The sequence below is a fragment of the Rhipicephalus microplus genome, chromosome 2 (genome assembly GCF_043290135.1).
Source record: "Rhipicephalus microplus isolate Deutch F79 chromosome 2, USDA_Rmic, whole genome shotgun sequence".
In the NCBI taxonomy this organism is placed as follows: Eukaryota; Metazoa; Arthropoda; class Arachnida; order Ixodida; family Ixodidae; genus Rhipicephalus; species Rhipicephalus microplus.
In genome coordinates this window covers 130,579,775-130,599,058 of record NC_134701.1, presented here as the reverse complement: position 1 = coordinate 130,599,058, position 19,284 = coordinate 130,579,775, and the positions used below count along the sequence as shown (strand labels likewise).

The 19,284-nt window shown below is 47.1% G+C and overlaps 4 non-coding genes across 4 annotated transcripts; all 4 read right to left on the bottom strand.

Moving 5' to 3' along the window:
* Nucleotides 1–2,416: 2,416 nt before the first annotated feature.
* TRNAL-CAA (transfer RNA leucine (anticodon CAA)) lies at nt 2,417–2,536 on the bottom strand. Its single transcript has 2 exons — nt 2,499–2,536; nt 2,417–2,462 (listed from the first exon to the last, which is right to left on the bottom strand). It is a non-coding gene; the product is annotated as a tRNA-Leu (tRNA).
* A 4,958-nt stretch (nt 2,537–7,494) lies between these two features.
* Nucleotides 7,495–7,614, bottom strand: TRNAL-CAA (transfer RNA leucine (anticodon CAA)). Its single transcript has 2 exons — nt 7,577–7,614; nt 7,495–7,540 (listed from the first exon to the last, which is right to left on the bottom strand). It is a non-coding gene; the product is annotated as a tRNA-Leu (tRNA).
* A 65-nt stretch (nt 7,615–7,679) lies between these two features.
* On the bottom strand, nt 7,680–7,800 carry TRNAL-CAA (transfer RNA leucine (anticodon CAA)). Its single transcript has 2 exons — nt 7,763–7,800; nt 7,680–7,725 (listed from the first exon to the last, which is right to left on the bottom strand). It is a non-coding gene; the product is annotated as a tRNA-Leu (tRNA).
* Nucleotides 7,801–18,295: 10,495 nt separating this feature from the next.
* TRNAL-CAA (transfer RNA leucine (anticodon CAA)) lies at nt 18,296–18,415 on the bottom strand. Its single transcript has 2 exons — nt 18,378–18,415; nt 18,296–18,341 (listed from the first exon to the last, which is right to left on the bottom strand). It is a non-coding gene; the product is annotated as a tRNA-Leu (tRNA).
* Between the last annotated feature and the right edge of the window lie 869 nt (nt 18,416–19,284).

Below are 19,284 nucleotides of genomic sequence, written 5' to 3'. Positions count from 1 at the left end.
TTATCCCTAACTGTTCCCAGTCTAGGCTTCTGAAAACCTCCTGTAAGCACGCGGTAAATAGCATTGGGGAGATTGTGTCCCCCTGCCTCACACCCTACTTGATTGGTATTCTGTTGCTTTCTTTATGAAGCACTATGGTAGCAGTTATCCCCTGTAGATTTCGTCCAGGATGTTTATATATACTTCATCGACGCCCTGATTTCGCAGTGTCTGCATGATGGCTGATATTTATACTGAATCAAACGCTTTCTCGTAATCTATGAAGGCTATGTATAGTGGTTGGTTATAATCTGAGCATTTCTCTATTACCTGATTGATAGTATGAATGTGGTCGATTGTTGAGTAGCCTGTTCGAAATCCTGCTTGTTCCTTTGGTTGATTGAATTCTAATGTTTTCTTTACTCTGTTAGCAATTACCTTTGTAAATAGCTTGTATACTACAGAGAGCAAGCTAATCGGCCTGTAATTCTTCAAGTCCTTCTCATCTTCTTTTTTATGTATTAAGATGATGTTAGCGTTCTTCCAAGACTCTGGTACTCTTCCCGTCAGGAGACACCTCGTAAACAGGGTGGCTAATTTTTCTATCACAATCTGTCCTCTATCTTACATCAGATCTGATGCCACCTGATTTTCATCAGCAGCTTTTCCTCTTTGCATGTTCTCCAAAGCTTTTCTGACTTCTTCTATCATTACTGGTGGGGTGTCATCTGGGTTACTGCTATTTCTTATAGAATTACAGTCGTGGTTGTCCCGGCTACTGTACAGATCTCTGTAAAACTCCTCCGCTATTTCAACTATCCTATCCATATTGGTAGTTATTTTGCCTTCTTTGTCCTTTACTGCATACATCCGATTTTTGCCTATCCCAAGTTTCCTCTTCACTGCTTTGATGCTTCCTCCATTTTCCAGATCGTGTTCAATTCTCTCCATGGTGTACCTTCTTACGTCGGATACCTTACACCTATTAATCAACTTCGAAAGCTGTGCCAGTTCTATTTTGTCTGTTGTACTTGAGACTTTCATGATTTGACGCTTCTTAATGAGATTCTTCGTTTCCTGGGAAAGCTTGACAGTGTCCTGTCTAACTACCCTTCCTCCAACTTACACTGCACACTCCGTAATGATAATCGTCAGACTATCATTCATTGTATCTATGCTAAGGTTGGTTTCCTCACTAAGAGCTGAGTACCTGTTCCAAAGCGAGAATCTGAATTCCTGTACTTTCCCTCTCAGTGCTAGCTCATTGATTGGCTACTTGCGTATCAGTTTCTGTCGTTCCTTCCTCAAGTCTAGGCGAATTCGAGACCATACCATTCTATGGTCACTGTATTGTACCTTGCTAACCACTTCCACATCCTGCACGATGCCTGGGTGTGCAGTCATTATAAAGTCTATTTCGTTCTTATTTTCGCCATTAGGGCTCCTCCATGTCCACTTGCGGTTTCCTCATTTTCGGTAGAAGGTATTCGAAATCTGTAAATTATTGCGTTCTGGGAATTCTACTAGTAGCTCTCCTCTGGCGTTTCTAGTACCGATGCCATAATCTCCTACTGCCTGGTCTCTAGGCTGCTTCTTCCCTACCTTTGCATTAAAGTCGCCCATCACTATAGTATACTGTGTTTTTACCTTACTCATAGCCGATTCCACGTCTTCATTGAAGCTTTCAACTGAAGCGTCATCGTGACTGGATGTAGGCCCGTAAGCCTGTACCACCTTTATCTTGTATCTCTTATTCAGTTTAATTACGATACCTACCACCCTTTCATTAATGCTATAGTATTCCTCTATGTTGCCAGCTATGTTTCTGTGAATTAGGAGCCCCACTCCCAGTTCTCTTCTGTCAGCCAAGCCCCGATAGCAAAGAACGTGCCCATTCTGTAGCACCGTACAGGCCTCACCTGTCCTCCTAACCTCACTGAGCCCTATTAAATCCCATTTAACACCCTTCAGCTCCTCGAATAGTACAGCTAGACTTCCCTGATTAGATGAAGTTCTAGCGTTAAACGTTGCCAAGGTCAGGTTCTAATGGCGGCCTGTCCGGATGCAGAGATTCTTAGCACCCTCTGCTGCGTTGCAGATCTGACCGCCGCCGTGGTCAGTTGGCTCGCAGCTGCTGGAGCCTGAAGGCCGTAAGTTATTGGACGTATGCATGTGGGAAGTAGTGACCAGTTAGTGCACCAGAATTGCCAATCCTTCTCTGGTTAGATAGTGCGTTCTCGGCGGTGGTTACCGCTGAAGCCGCACCCCAGGCCTCGTAATGCAGTTCCATCACCACGCGTATTTTTTTTTATCTGGTTGGGAACTGCGCGGCACCGGGATTTGAACCACGGACCTTTTGCATGCGAGGCTGATGCTCTTACCACTACGCCATCGCTGCTTCTGTGATTTGCACATACGGTGGTGTAAAAAAAAGCCATGTGAGAAGTGGGATTCGAACCCACACCCACACACGTGGACCAGAAGTCTCGTTCAACCCGCATTGCGGGGCAAGGTGTTCCGTTGAGTCTGGCGCCTTAGACCACTCGGCCATCCTGACTTTTTTTTATTACCGGTTTTGCGCAAGGTACACACATCAATATAAGTCACTGTAAACAGTAACATACAAACAGCAGTGATGACATAACAGTCGCGGAACTATTAGTGATTACAGTGCTAAAATTCCTTCAGGTTCACCAGGGGTTCGACCCTGGTGAGCCATTTCGGAACAAAATCTAGTTGTTTGAGTATATCAATGTACTTAGCGACGCTTTCACGGAAAAGCATACGGGCCGGACGCCTGTCAGGGTCACAGTAGTAACCGGCCATTCTTGCCCGCCATAGACAATGGAGGCCAAGCAGCATTATAAGATCAAAAAACAGTCCCTCCTCTTTTTCTACTGTTAAAAACCTGATACCCAGTGAATGTAAGGGAAGTGCTTTTTTTAGAGTTCTCTGTAAAACATCCCAGAAGTAAACCCCTTCCCAACAATGCAGAAATTCGTGATGTATTGTCTCCGGCTTTCGGCAGATCAAACAGTTTAACCCCATGGCATATAAACTCCTCTATAGTCTAAAAAAGTCTTAACCGGTAGTGTTCCGGAGTGTAATATAAAGAAAAAGCTTTTTCACTAGGCTGAATTTGCATTTTCCTAACACGCTTAAGAACATCATTGCCTTTTCTCCCGCTATTAGGTAACCTATACATAGAAACTGAAAAAATCTTGTCACATGCAATTTATGCAATTTCTTTATGCAATTTCTTTCGCCCGACCGAAAAAAAGTATTCATTGGTAAACCGAACTGACAAGAACCGGACACTGTCCGCAACTTCCTTAAAGAAACCTCGCGTAGCTCCCGGCATACTTACGGTGCTAACCACAAAGTTAGACAGAACACGACAAAGGCGTAACTGGCATGCCATTCTTAAGAAAGGGTGTTGAACATCTCGAAAGAAAATAAAATGATTAACTAGTTGTCACACAAACAGATGTGACAGGCTTAGTCCCACCTGTTTTACTCTTCGGAACAGATTTGTCCTACTACAATTTTCCCAAGTAGACCCCCATATAAACACAGCAAATATCCTATGCAGCTTTTGCACATGCACCCGTGAGCAACACAAAACCTGCATCACATACCATAATTTGCTCATTAAAAATATGTTGCATACAGTGGCTCTGGCAAACATTGAGAGACAGTTGCCATTCCACTGCGCTGTGCTTTCGCGCGTTTCTTTTATTTGTTCAGTCCAGTAAATATTGTTGTCTTTGTAGTGCTGGAAAGGCACGCCTAGATATTTTACTGGAGTATTAAACCAGTGAACGTTAGCATAGGTATCTGGGGTTGATGTCCAGTCTCCGTGCCACAACCCCAGACACTTTCCCCAATTAACCCCACTTCCTGTAATTTCTCCAAAATTTTTAACAATTGCAACTGTCTCTTGTACACTCTCTTTGGTGGTGAAACACACTGCTACATCATCAGCGTATGCCAAAACCTTTACCTCGGCGTCAAGCAGTCTGAAACCACGGATGGTCTCGTTTTCTAATATGGCCAAGCATAAGCTCTCTATGTACAATGCAAACAAGAGTGGACTTGCCGGACAGCCCTGGCGTACAGAACGTTCCAGCCTAATGGGAGACCCCAGGATCTTGTTAATAATTAGTCGTGTAGTAGAGTTCTTATACGCCGAAACTATGCCCTCTGTAATCACCGATCCGACATTGACATGTTCAAGTATGGAGAATAACACATCTTGCGGGACGCAGTCAAAAGCCTTTTCTAAATCAAGCTGGAGGATCACAACATGAGAATTAAAAGCATCGCAACTCTCAAGGACACATTGCATTGTGTGTGTGTTCATCAATATTGAGCGCCCCTTGATGCCACACGTTTGGTGCTCCCCAGCTATTCCGGTGATTACGGACTGCAATCTACCTGCCAATACTTTCATGAGTATTTTGTAGTCAGTGTTGGTTAGCGAAATGGGCCTATATGACGACACTAGTTTTAATTTTGCTTTGTCATCCGTCTTAGGTATTAGAATAGTGTGCGTGTCATCGAATGAAGGTGGTAACGCTTTGATTGCGAAGGCTTCCTTCAACACAGCTTGTAACACTGGTGAAACTTCTGTTTTAAAAGCATTATACCACATCGCACCGAGACCGTCAGGTCCCGGCGACTTCCCAGTGGTGAGACTATCTATTGCATATTAAATTTCAGAAACGGTTATAGGCCTCTCTAACGCTTCTCTCGTTTCGAGGGATAGTTGCGGCATCCGACTCAAGAAAGTGTCCTTGAACTTCGTAACATCTACTAATGCGGCTGCGAAGAGACTCTAGTAATACCGAAAAAAAGCTTCAGCAATAGTGCTGTTAGTATTTAGCCGAATTCTATTTTCCTCTACTTCGTCGATGTGATTACGACGCGCTCGTGATTTCTCGATTCCAAGTGCGCGCTTGGTAGGAGTCTTCCCCATAGCCCACGCCTCTGCTCTCGCTCGAATAAGGGCTCCTCTGTAGCGTTCCTGCTCTACTAGCTCAATTTGTCGTTTTACCGTTCGAATATCTTCCTTATATGCACCGGGCTCCTTGATTTCTAATGCTATGAATTTCTTAAGCGTTGTTCTGAGTTCATTTTTTTTCATTCTTTGATATTTTAAAGTACTAGATCTCGATATGGCTTTCATTTTAACGCTTTGCTTCAAAACCTCCCATTCCTTGCCAACATTAAAGGCTCTTATCACTTTAATGTTCTTAATTCCCTCCATCAAAAAATTATTAAAAGTGTCATCCCGAAGTAGTTTAGCGTTAAACTTCCATAAATCCCAACTAAATTTGTTTTCTTTATGTCTAAGTCCCACGTTGCATTGTACAAGACAATGGTTAGAGAAAGAGACAGGTAAGACTGTGTAACTATTGCTCTTAGCTAGCGTCACCCCTGTCATGTATATCTTACAAGACGTGCGTGACTGGTTCCCTGAAAATGCGTAAACTGAACTTCGCGACCTGCTTCGATGCACTCCGCAACATCATTCATTATTGAGCAAGTCATAGAGCACTTCAACACTTCTGTCTCGCACATGGCGGTTATTAATTCTATCCTTCGCGCTCAATACACAATTCAAATCCACCAATAAAACTAGCTGTTTTGGTGTCCGTAAATGTTGCTTAATTAACAAAAAGAAAGCTTCTCCGTCTGCCTCCACGTTTGGTGCATAGACACAAATGACGCGCCATTCAATTTCGCTGGTACTAAAATCACAAGTCACTGTTCTACCAGAGTCACAAGAAAAGTGACTTTCAACAATCAATCCCGGAATCTTTTTAACAAAAAGCACACAACCGGCCGAAGTTCCATTTGCGTGACTAACTATGGCATAATATTTAGACGTAAACCGCAGCATCATGCTCCGGGTCTCCTCCTCACCTTCCACTTTTGTCTCCTGCACGGCTAACACGTCAATATCTTGGTCAATTAACAAGCGATACACTTGAGCCTGCTGTTTCCTGGAGGCCAAACCTCGGACATTTAAGGTTGCAAAGCTCAATGCCCAGTGACTAGCCATCGTTACTCACTAAAAAAGGAGGGGGTAGGCCCGAAGTATGGTGCTTACCGTGTACGTCTAGCTCCCTGCTAGACGTCTCTGGGGCCATCCGGTGGTGCGGCATCAGTTAGCTGTGGGTACCTTGGAGTGCCAACCCGTCGGTCCACAGGTAGATTGGACCTCGTTTTGGGGCCCGAGCGCCGCCCCGGTGTCACCTTTGCTGGTGGTCCCTTAACATTGCTCTCGTGAGCAGTGCCCGCAGATTGCTCCAGCGAACGCTTGACCGCCGAGCTCGTGTTGATCCCGTGGGTCATTCCGTGCGCTGGCATGTCACGTCCTCTCGCCGCTTGCCTCGACATGTCCACCAATTGGCTTTGTGCGTCTTCAGTGGAATTCTCTTGGCTGGTGTCCGCCTTAGCCGTTTCCTTCTCCTCGGGTTCCGACGCTGTATCATATTCTCCAGGCGAAACCGGCCCACGTTCAACCAGAGAACTAGCCGCGTCTCCTGCCCCCTTAGCCGCGTCTTCCACCTCAGCGGCGTCCATTGTCTGCTCTTCGATCTCATCGCACGTTGCAGCGATCGTAACTGCTGAGCACTGAGCGCTCACTCATTGTTCCAATGTGGCTGAGCGTCTCAGCCACATTGGACGCACTGAGCGTCTCGATGTCCAAATCGCCGACAAATTGAACATCGTGGCACCCTGCAGCCTCGCCGTACATGACCAGTCCCTTTGCACCGCAAGCATTGCATAGGCCTGCCCGGCGCCACAACTAGGGCCAATTCCCCTGCAACACGCACTTGGTGCGGAAGGTCCTCCACCGTTACTCCACTCTTTAACTTGAGCAGCACGGTTCTCGTCATCAACGCTTTGTCGCTGACGCCGTCAACCCTCCAGGACTCTCGATTCACTTCGACAACATTGCCGAAAGCCGCGAACGCCGTCCGCACATCCTCATTGGCAACTCCGTAAAGCAGCCAATGAAGCCGCAGTTTTATCTGCCGGTCCTGGGAATCAACGATGAGACACCGGTGTCCCTTCACCTGAAGTTCCTTGAAGGCCAGCAGTTTCTTCGTCGCGTCTTCTCCGTTCAGTGTAACCGTCCAGACGTGATTAGTCTGGTACGCTCCGAGTGCTATGATGTCCGTTAGCACTCAAGTGGGGCCCAACGCGTCTCTGAAGTCTTCAACCTTGTAGGGTTTCGCTCGAACGTCTCCGTGCGAAAACACAGTAATTAAGGCAACGCGTCCTGCTGGAAAATGAGGCAGAATCACTTGGTACTCTCCAGTTGACCTGTTACCGCGGCCTTCAAGGGCCGCTGAAGCCGCTCCGACGGAGCCCTGCATCCTGCGTCCGTTCACTACCGTGGCCGAAAGCAGAATACCCTCGGCCATCCTCCATCCTGACAGCACGGCCAAGCCACAAGAAAAGTGATATGTGATTTGCACATACGGTGGCGTACAAAAGTCATGTCAGAAGTGGAATTCAAACCCACGCCCACACAAGTGGACCAGAAGTCTCGTTCAACCCCCTTTGCGGGGCAAGGCGTTTCCTTGAGTCTGGCGCCTTAGACCACTCGGCCATTCTGACAGCATGGCGACGCCACAAGAAAAGTGAAATCTGATTTGCACATACGGTGGCGTGCAAAAAAGTCATGTCAGAAGTGGGATTCAAACCCACGCCCACACACGTGGACCAGAAAATCTCGTTCAACCCACATTGCTGGGCAAGGTGTTCCCTTGAGTCTGGCGCCTTAGACCACTCGGCCATTCTGACAGCACGCTCACGCCACAAGAAAAGTGAAATGTGATTTGCACATACGGTGGCGTACAAAAAAGTCATGTTAGAAGTGGGATTTGAACAGACGCCCACACACGTGGACCAGAAGTCTCGTTCAAACCGCATTGCTGGGCAAGGTGTTTCCTTGAGTCTGGCGCCTTAGACCACTCGGCCATCCTGACCGCACGGCCACGCCACAAGAAAAATAAAATGTGATTTGCACATACGGTGGCATACAAAAAAGTCATGTCAGAAGTGGGATTAAAGCCCACGCCCACACAGGTGGACCAGAAGTCTCGTTCAACGCGCACTGCTTCAACCGCACTGCTTCAACCCGCACCAATAGTATCATTGTTACTCACCAGTTTTCTGTTACAGTACACCGTATCAATATTGTTTCGTCGTCCTTGTGCTTTTTCTAACCCTGGCACTCCTTTAGTGGGCGTCTCTTCTGCCATTAGATCTTTAAATCGCACTCAAACCAACGCACCTTGGTCATTATGACAGCGCGTCCACGCCACAAGAATAGAGAACAGTGATTTGTGCGTACGAAGGTGTACAAAAAAAGTCCTGTCAGGAGTAGGATTCAAACCCACGCCCACATACGTGGACCAGAAGTCTCGTTCAACCCACATCATTGAGCAAGGTGTTCCCTTCAGTCTGGCGCTTTAGACCACTCGGCAATTCTGTTTTTTTATTTATTGCCTGCTTAGACGTACTCGTTGAAACACAAATACAGTCAGGGATCAAACGTAATAATGCATGACACATAAGTCATAGATACATAAATTGGGCATGGATAAAAGGAGCAACCAAACTTTGGCTGGCGTGTGGTGGCTAATATCGTCTCATGTTCATGAGTGGCTCGATTCTCGATACCCATTCATGTATCGGATCTAAAGATTTATGTGCTTCCAGGAAACTGTCCCCCTGATTCGCGGAAGTACTCGTGTGCCGATCTTGCATCTATATCGACATGTCGTGCGGCCATGCAGGCCTTTCATATGCAGTGCGAACACCGTAGCATGACAGCGACAGCGTCAAACGGCACACCTTCTTTGTTTTCCACAGTTAGGAAACGAATTCCTTGTGGGCCTAAGAGCAACTTCTTTCTTTAGCGTTCTTTGTAATATATCCCGAAATAACACGCCTTCCCAGCACTCTAAGATGTGCTCAATGGTTTCGTGCTTTCTTCACAAGAAACAGTGCACACCCCATGGTACATACAGTCTAGTGCATAATTTTAGAGACCATGGGAGCGCGTGCCGAGGCGCTTCGCTGCGGCTTCTGGCGGCTGCACGGCTCTGTCCGGGAGCGCGTACTTCGCACGCTCGTTTCATATCGCCCGGCAGCCTGCCCTTTCGCTCGTGTCAACGGCACGCATCTCGAAACGATGCGGACGGTGCAAGGTGTCACTTCTGTAGTCGCTGTGAAGACAATAAAAAAGCCGAGCGCTGATGTGACGACAACACATCATTTGCGGGTTTCGGCATGCTGCACATAGTGCACATTACTCCTAGGCGATCCGCGACGTGATCACATTGTGAATGTCGAGTTAGGCAATCAATAGGCTCAGCCAGCAGTGTTGCCTTTTGCGCTCTCATTCGCCGAACTAACGCACGTAGTAATACTCGGTCCAAATATCATGTGTCTATGAACATGCATGAAACCACCAAACGTCCAACGGCTGCAGAAAAGAGCTGAGGAAGAAAGGTGAAAACAAACTCGGTTTATTAAGGATAAATCCTTTATTAAGGCCGCTGCGGTGGTGCAGTGGTTTCGATGCTCGGCTGCTGACCCGAAAGACGCATCTTCAAGTCTAGTCGCGCATGCCGTATTTCGATAGAGGAGAGATACTTGAAACTAATATACTGAGTGGACGTTAAAAAACCCCGAATGAGCAAACATTCCCAAGACGTTACTTCGGTGAAGCTCTATGTCATATCTATATAATAGAATTTTTTTTATCTCTATATATCGTGGTTCTGTCACGTCGAGAGCCTGCACATATTATTGGACAGGAGTCGAGCCCCGACCCAAGAGTTTCTAAGATTCGAATTTCAGATATCCATGTGTCGTCTTCTACTACTCGAACCATAAACCCCGATTGAAGTCAACCAATTATTTGGATGCATTATAGTAAATTAAGACAAGAAAGCGTGAATTAATGCGGATTGAGGCGTGCAAGAGATGTCTTAGGCTTTCACTTTCAAGTTGTTTCATATTTGGGGTATCTGGGAATGTTTTTTTCCGGAAACCAGAGAAAATCACGAAGGTTGAAAGGGGCGTCACCGTTTTCAGTATTTCAATAGAAATCTACCCATGACATATGCACGGAACATTCTCGAACGCGAAGTAGTCGGGAATTGAGACTGCCTCCATTAACATCCGTAGCTCGAGCATCAGCGTGTATTCTGGTATTCTGGTCACGTTGTTTTATAAAATATTGCAGTGAATTACACGCGAGCACATTTCAGTTCGAGGTGCTCAAATGTTGGAGGCCCCACAAGAAAACTAAAGTTAATTCCTTAAGCTGTTCGACCAAATACCTCGTACGGCGGCCCACCGCTCCTTTTGTACATATTACTCACTGCGTGGAAATGCGATTCTTTATTATAACTCTCTCAAAAAATTGGGCACTCAGAAGGTTCACGCGTGCTTGCGACGCAGGCGCAGTACCATTTTGTCATATTTGTCATTTCTTTGCCTTGTTTCGTGGTCTTTCGGGCTTGGTGACGATAAGAAATCATCTCGTACAGCAAATGTTGAATGGCAGCATATCGCGGCACAGCCCAGCTATTAGACAGCTATTGGAGAATGCCATTCTCGAAAGAGTATAAGATCGGGGGTTTCAAGGCCCCCACATTCGTCTTCAAAAATGTCGCCACGAGTACCAGCTGGTGGAAGGAGACGCATCGTAGAGTTAAGCATTCAAGGCTTTTCTCAGCGGGTCTTCTGCCAGCTCCTTCAAAGGTCAAGAAATGCGGTGAGTCGTGCCATTCAAGCGTACCGACAAACAGGGGGGATCAGTGACAGAGGCCGTGCTGTAAAGTCAAGATGCACAGATGACGAAGTGGACAGGCTAATTATCACCGCCGTAGTAGCTGATCCCGATATAACAGCGAAAGGCATAAAAGATGCATTAAATCTCAACGCGTCCGTCTGGACTATCCGTAGGAAGTTGGCAGAAGCAGGGCTTGCCAACTGCACCGCGGCCCAGAAGCCCCACATCACGGACAGGCAAAGATCCATGCGTTTGCAGTTTGCACGTTCTGTGCAGACATGGGGATCAGAAGAGTGGGGAGAAGTCGTGTTCAGCGATGAATCAACGTTTTCAAGTCATTGGGATCAGGAACGGCGAGTATGGAGTCCCATGAACTCGAGGTAACATTTGCGATTTGTCCTCTACATTAATGTCATCCTTGTACTATTTACCATTGAATGTGTAGAAAAACTAGTGCAGAGGGTAAGTAACCGCAGCTGGTAAAATTAATGGCAGGTCACCCACTACAGTGCGCCTTAATTACGTTGTGGTTAAGGCAAGTAAAGCCCAGCACTTTATTGTCTTCGAACTTGCTGTAGAACGTTGCTTAGCTTTGATTCTCTTTAATCTGTGTTACTTCTTACCATGAGCAGCTCAACAAACTTAAGCACCTTAGCCAATGTTTATATATTGTACCTCATTACCTTAGAAAAATACAGTTGAGTTGGCGAGGCCTTCTGGAACGCACTGAGGGTGCCTTACCAACATGTCGAATATTTCGCACCATCTTGGCGATCGCGCATAATATAAGTTATATTATATGGGTCTTCGATTAAGACGAAATTGTTAGGGGATAAAGTTACTATGTGCCATTGTCGTTCTTATAAATCCGTGTAACCAATCGAGCACTTCCTTCCTCGCCAGGTATTCACCACAGTGCACGCAGTCGGTATTTGCCAGTGGCCGATGCTCTGTGAGTGCCTGGGCCGCCATGACCAGGGAAGGACTTGAACCACTGGTTCTTATCGATGGGAACCTTTCAGCCTCCACGTACTCCCTTATGATAGAGAGATAACTGCTTCTATATGTCTTGAATGGGCCATTCAAGGGTGGTTGTTTCGTTTCCTAGCATGACAGGAGCCCGATTAACACTGCTCGCATTGTGAAATCTTTGCTTGAGGGCCTTGCTGTTCGCACATTGGAATGGCCACCTGTAGGAGTGTACCTGAGCCCCATTTAAAACGTCTGGCGTCTCGTGAAACGCCGACTTGCGGCGCGGAATCTTGGAAGTTCAACGAAGGAGACCCTATTCGCGGCCATACAAGAGGAGTGGAAAACACTTCGTTCATGCCCCGAGATCGTGGCCGCGCTTTACAATTCGATGCCATCTCATGTGGCGCAAGTGATTGCCGCCGATGGGAGTTTGATTAAATACAGAAAGTAGTGATCTTTCCTGGATAGCAGTTATAGCTATCGGTTTCTTTATTTCTGGCTTATAAGAATAAACTGTCTATTTATCGCGTCTCCTGGCTATTCATTCTGGACGCGCGATATTCAGTTGTTTACTGCATACCACCACACGCTCAATATTCGCACCAAGAAATGGAGCTGGCATAACGTCTCCAAGACAGGGCACAAAATTCATCACTGCAAGATGAGCATATCACGCAACTCCGTTTGAGAAAAGCTGAGAAACTGCATGTTTTCCGCGCTGCATCAAGAAAGAAAGCGCATTGCATGGCGCGCTCGAGCCATGCTTTTACATTAGAGGCATTTCCGCCGCTATATTATCGCTTGGGAGTACCGGTGCTTGCACAGCGACTTCAGAAGTGGCACCTTGCACCATCCGCATCGTTTCGAGATGCGCGCCGTTGAAACGAGCGAAAGGGCAGGCTGCTGGGCGATATGGGACGAGCGTGCGCAGTACGCACTCCCGGAAAGAGCCATGCGGCCACCAGAAGGCGCAGCGACGCACCTCGGCACGCGCTTCCGTGGTCTCTTAAATTATGCACTCGACTGTACATTCCTTTTTCCTGTAGCCATGTTTTTACCTTTAGTGTCTCGGTGTGCAATCTGAAGAAAAAGGACTTGGCTCCTGGAGCTACATACATACGTTTCACACGCTTCAAGTCCTCACTTTCTGGATTCGCGCTATATATTGTGTGATACAGAGGCATGGGGAGTAGTATATCCCCAAGATCTTTGTACAGCTTCCTTCGTTTCACTCCCTCTAAATATTCACATGAGAATCGAGCCCGCAAGAATTTATAAGCCATCACAACTTCCTTCAAAAAACCGAAAATCCACTTTCTATATATTCGGTGGATACAAGAGTCTGCCACAAGTTTGCTAAGCCTAAGCTGTAATACGGTGCGCAAGAAAGTGTTCTTCACATTCCGAAGGAAGCAGAACCGGTTCACTATTTGCCTCACGAATGAGTGCGTCCCGCCAAGGCCTCCGTCACGTTCACGCCGGAAAAAGATTGCTACGGCTCGTCCTCTCCCAAACCAATTCCTAAAAAAAAACAGCCAGAATTCTGTGGAGCTCTTGTACGTTAATGCGTGAGCAGTGCAAAACACTCAACATATACCACAGTTTGGTAATGAAAAACACATTACACATCGTGGTACGTGCAAACATAGCAAATTCCGAGCCTTTTGTCTTCTCCACCTTTGCGCGCATTTCCGCAACTTGGTTCTGCCAGTATGGTTCACTGTCACGGTAAAATTTCAAAGGGGCGCCTAAGGATTTCATGGAAGTAGAAACCCATTGCATGTTGGCAAAGTGCTGTGTGTTATTGGCCAAGCTCAATGCCAGATTCCAAGGCTCTTGCCACAGTTAACAGCGCTGCCACTATTAACACAATAACGCTTCACGAATTCCACAGTTTTTATGATACTAGCATGGTCCCCACAAAACACCACGATATCGTCCGAATAAGCGAGTAGTTTTATCTCTGCTTGCTGCATTTTAAAGCCATCGATACAGTTATCCCTTATTATACTGAGGCACAAGGGCTCGATATATAAAGCGAACAGTAACGGCGATTGGGGGGCAACCCTGGCGCACCGACCGTTGCACTTCAATAAGCTCTCCTACTGACCCTTTTTTATGAGCCTTGTCGTGCAACCTCTGTACGCCATTGCGACACCTTCCATAATAACGGATCCTACGTTCACGTACTTTAGAATGGCAAATAGTATTTCGTGCGGTACGCAGTCGAACGCCTTTTACAGATGCAACTGGAGAATTGCGACCTGCTTGCACAATACGCCACAACATTCGAGCATGCTTCTCGCCGTATAAATGTTCGTGAAAATGGTCCGGTCCTTGATACCACACGTCTGGTGTTGTCCAACTATATCCTTCATCACTATTTGGAGCCTTTTAGCCAACGATTCATGAATATCTTATAGTCGACATTCGCTAAGCTGATAGGGCGATATGCTGTTACCCGCTTTAATGTGTCGCGATCATCTGTTTTTGGGATAAGAACTGTGTGTGCGGACAGGAATGAAGGTGGTAGTCGCTTGCGCTGATATGCATCGTCTAAAAGTGCAGCTAGTATGGGACTAGTTTGAACTTGAGTACCTTGTAAAAATCGGCTCCTAGCCCATCGGGCCCGGGAGACTTCCCACGTTTCAAATCATCTATCGCCACCGCAATCTCCTCGGCCATGATTCGGCGCTCTAACATTTTATTTGAACTATCAATCTTTGGCATTGAAGGCATGAATTCTGTCTTGAAACCCCCGGGTCCACCGGGCCGCGCGCAAGCAGCTTTCTGTAGACCGTTGTGAACACGTGTTCGATGTCACTCTGTTCATTTACGATAACACCATCTTGTTCAACTGCGTAAATCTTATTCCGGCAGGCCCACTTTCTTTCCTTTGCGGGGGCTCTTTTAGTTGGCGCATCGCCTGTTATCGTTGCTTCTACTCTAGCTCGAACCAGTGCCCCTGATAGCGTTCAATATCTGTCTGCTAAAGTTTTTGCTTCAGTGTGTAAATGTCATCCTTCAACGTCCCAGACGATAGGCTTTCTTCATATGTTAGCATTTGCAAGCTTTGCCGCAGTTTTGCCTCATATACTTATTATTTTTGTGCTTTATCACTCGGCCATTCTGACAGCACGTCCACGCCACAAGAAAAGGGAACAGTTATTTGTGCATACTCTGGTGTACAAAAAACGTCATGTTAGAAATGGCATTCGAACCCACACCCACATATGTGGACCAGAAGTCTCGTTCAACCCGCATCGCTGAGCAAGGTGTTGTTATGATCGGCCTTCCTGACATGGCGCTGCTTGGACGTGAGACGGTTGTGGGACATCACTTTCAGAGGTGAAATACATGCGACAACGACATGAAAGCCGTACTTGGAGTTTCGCAGTGCAGTCATTTCTCCTCGTCGAACCCTTTGAACTTACCCGACCGACTGGCGACCTATGAAAGGCTGTTTGCAGTCAAAACGGCCTAAAAAGGGTGGTTATGTCTGTTTGTTTCTTGTAAGGTCTTGCGTCGCAGGCCAGGGGGGTCAGTCTTCTTTGTCGCAGAAGGGTGCCCTTCTGAAAGAGCTGATTCTCGGGAGACGATAATCCCAAGCGTAAGGACGTCCGTTCTGGTAAGAAGATTGTGGTCGGTTGCCACTTTTAACAACCAGCTAAGTGGTTTCCAGCCAGCAGAGTGCCGGCGGGCGACGTGAGGACATCCGGTGTATAGGCACCCATCCATCTGGATTAGAGTTCGACGCTAGACCGCGTAGTCATCTCGTAGTAATGGCATGGGCCCGCAGCCGAACGGCGCCACTATTTTGTGCGTTCACACAGTTCGCGGAACGTAGCGTGCAGGCCGGTCCTTTCGTCTCCCTCTCTCCAACCGAAAGGTCGAGTGCTTGAATAAGAGAACGAGAGGAGAGGACGGCAACAAATGTGTATAGTCTGTCCAATAAATGAACTGAATTGTTTTGGTTGGCCCTGAGGAGAATTGGAAGGGGCAACTAAGGGGTTAAAACTTGGCTCCCGTTTCCTCACCATCGTTCTGGTCGCAGCAAAGAGTGCTCTGCACTATCGACTTCGCCGAGGCAACATGCGACGGTTCCCATGGTGAAGAGTCTTGTAAACTTGTACATAAGTTCCTGTACATAAAGTCGAGTTGTTTCAACGTATCGGAAGGCGACGGTCTCCATCCTTTAAAAGCAGCAGTAGCTACGACAAGACAAGACGGACACAATGCAACCAACCTTCTACTCCCTTCTATAGCAACAGCCGCTACGCAGCTGAGAGAGCTCTGCTGATGGGAACGGAGGGAGTGGGTAGAAGGTTGAGTTTTACTTCTCTGTTCGTCCGAGTGCCGCGAACAGTAAGCCAAGCGACTGAGAATCATTTTCGGATGAATTTCCCACGTTCTCCATGGCATAGAACTGTGGCAGCTTATGCTAGTTGGTATGGCATGACGATAGTTATAGCGCGAGAACAAAACGACGACACAGAGACAAGATGAACACGTTCTCCATGGCACTTTGATGTCGCTGTTTCCACAATTCGTGGTCTGCCTGGCGCCGCATACCCATCACTGCAACAGACTACGAAATTGACTTCCATGTAAGACTCAATGTCTTCGTGCTGGGCTGTGTCGTGCGCGGTGTGCAGAGTTTTCTTCCTCACCATGGGCTTAACTGGGTGTGCCGATTCCCCCTTTTGTGGGTTAGGAAGGAGGCGGTGTTTCATCTTCCTCTTTCGGGGGTGGAGTGAAGATGACAAAATTCATTGGACTGTCCCTGCCTCTGTTGTTTTTTTTTATGCAGAGAATCCTGGGAAGGCCGGGAAAAAAAATGCGAGCACCGAGGCGCTCCAGACACGCTCTCACAAGCTCGCAGAAGCTCCCATCATGCTTCAGTCGAGAGATTCCATTGTGCTACGACCATCATGTAACACGCTACCTGTAAATACTGTAATTAAATGTTACTGTTAACAGCTCCGGGCTCCTCACCTCGACATTACCCGTAGACTCTGGCTGGCTCTGGTCATCTAGGCAGAACCCCGACTACATCAGCGTTCCCTTGAGTCTGGCACCTTAGACCACAGGAAAATACTGTTTTTTTATTTATTACCTGTTTTGGTCAAAATACAACACAAACATGGCATATCAGATAATACCTATAATAATAAAGAAAACACGCTATCAGTCCTATTTGGACTGATATTGTCTATTCTAAAGCTTTTTCAATGATGTCAGACGTTCAACCATCGGAAGCTATTCATGCACCAATTCATGAATTTTCACATTTTCAATAAAGCTGCGCATGATTTGTCTGAAATAAATTCTCCCGGTCTTAGTGTCTGGGTCACAGTAGTACCCTGCCATGCGAGCACGTCATATAGAGTGGAGGGCTCTCAGCATTACCACATGACCCCGCCGCGGTGGTCTAGTGGCTAAGGTACTCGGCTGCTCACCCGCAGGTCGTGGGATCGAATCCTGGCTGCGGCGGCTGCATTTTTGATGGAGGCGAAAATGCTGTAGGCCCATGTGCTCACATTGGGTGCACGTTAACGAACACCAAGTGGTCGAAATTTACGGAACCCTCCACTACGGCGTCTCTCATAATCATATAGTGGTTTTGGGACGTTAAACCCCACATATGGGACTCAATGCGAAGTCTTTCTTTATTGTGCGCTGCATGATGTACCAAAAATATACTCCTTCCCAACAGTGCAAAAAAGTGGTCTATGGTTTCGGGTTTGTTACATAATGGGCAGCGTGATCCCCATGGTGTATAAAAACCCCGCTCTTCTGTGAAGGTCTTTACCGATAGTGTTCCTGTGTGTAACTTAAAGAAAAAGGTTTTAACCCCCTGAGAACCTGCATACTTCGGACCCTTTTCAGCACGTTCTGTTCACGCCTCCCAGTGTACATGACTCTATACAAAGGCACTGGTAGAACAATATCGCTCACAGCTCTATACAGTTCTTCTCGTTTAGCAGAGAGAAGGTACTCCAAAGTAAAACGAACCGATAAAAACCGCACACTGTCTACTACTTCTTTCAGATAGACATGCAACGCCCCCGACATGCTGTTATCCGAAGAGACAATCTCCGGTAGGGCGTCGCCTAACCTCAGTTGGCATGCGGTGCGCATAAAAGGTTCGCTTACATCTAGAAAAAAAAATATGTTGACAAGCTATCGTATAAAAAGATGCGCCAAGCCCAGTCCCCTGTCCTTAACCGTCCTGAAAAAATTAGTTCGGTTCGGCTATTCTGACAGCGCGTACACGCCACAAGGAAAGAGAACAGTGATTTGCTCATACGGTGGCGTACGAAAAAAGTCATGTCAGAAGTGGGATTACAACCCACGCCAATATAATTCGACCAAAGGTCTCGTTCAACCCGCATCGCTGAGCAAGGAGTTCCTCTGAGTCTGGCGCCATAGACAACTCGGCCAATCTGACAGCGCATCCATGCCACAAGAAAATGGAACAGTGATTTGCACATACGTTGGCGTACAAAAAAGTCATGTCAGAAGTGGGATTCGAACCCACGTCCACATACGTGGACCAGAAGTGTCATTCAATCCGCATCGCTGGGCAAGGAGTTCCCTTGAGTCTGGCACCTTAGACCACTCGGCCATTCTGACAGCGCGGCCACACCACAAGAAAAGAGAACAGTGATTTGCACATACAGTGGCGTGCAAAAAAGTTATGTCAGAAGTGGGATTCAAACCCACGCCCACATACGTGGAGCAGAAGTCTCGTTCAACCCGCATCGCTGGGCAAGGAGTTCCTTTGAGTCTGGCGCCTTAGACCTCTCGGCCATCCCGACAGCGCGTCCACGCCACAAGAAAAGGGAACAGTGATTCGCACATACGGTGGCGTAAAAGAGTGATGTCAGAGTTGGGATTCGAACCCACATCGCACACGTGGACCAAGTCTCGTTCAACCCGCATCGCTGGGCAAGGCATTCCCTTGAGTCTGGCGCCGTAGACTACTAGGCCGTTCTGACAGCACGCCCACGCCACAAGAAAGGTGAACAGTGATTTGCACATACCGCCTTGAACTGCCTTGAAACCACTGCCTTGAAACCGCCTTGAAACCTCTGCTGCCTTGAAACCGCCTTGAAACCCATACCGCCTTGAAACCCCTGCTGCTGTAGGGCAGTCGAGTGCACGTGACGTGCCTTTGTTTGAGCGAACACAGGTGCCTATTTGTCGACGATACATAGTAGAACAAATAAACAGTAATGTATGACAGAACCGCATGACGGAGACTACCAGAAGACAAGTGCGTTAGAGTGCTATCGGGATTCGCCAGTGCCCGTGGAGAGGCTAACATAAAAAGACCAAACGAATGGTTTTATTGTCGGTAGACACAGAAGCCAACAGTTGGGCGCACAAGCTGGAGCAATGGTCAAGTCGTTTTATTACGCAAAAGTGTAAAGAAGTTAAAAATAAAATACCAGGATCAGCCCGAAACTTAGAATAAATAAAATATTTTCACACATCTTGTT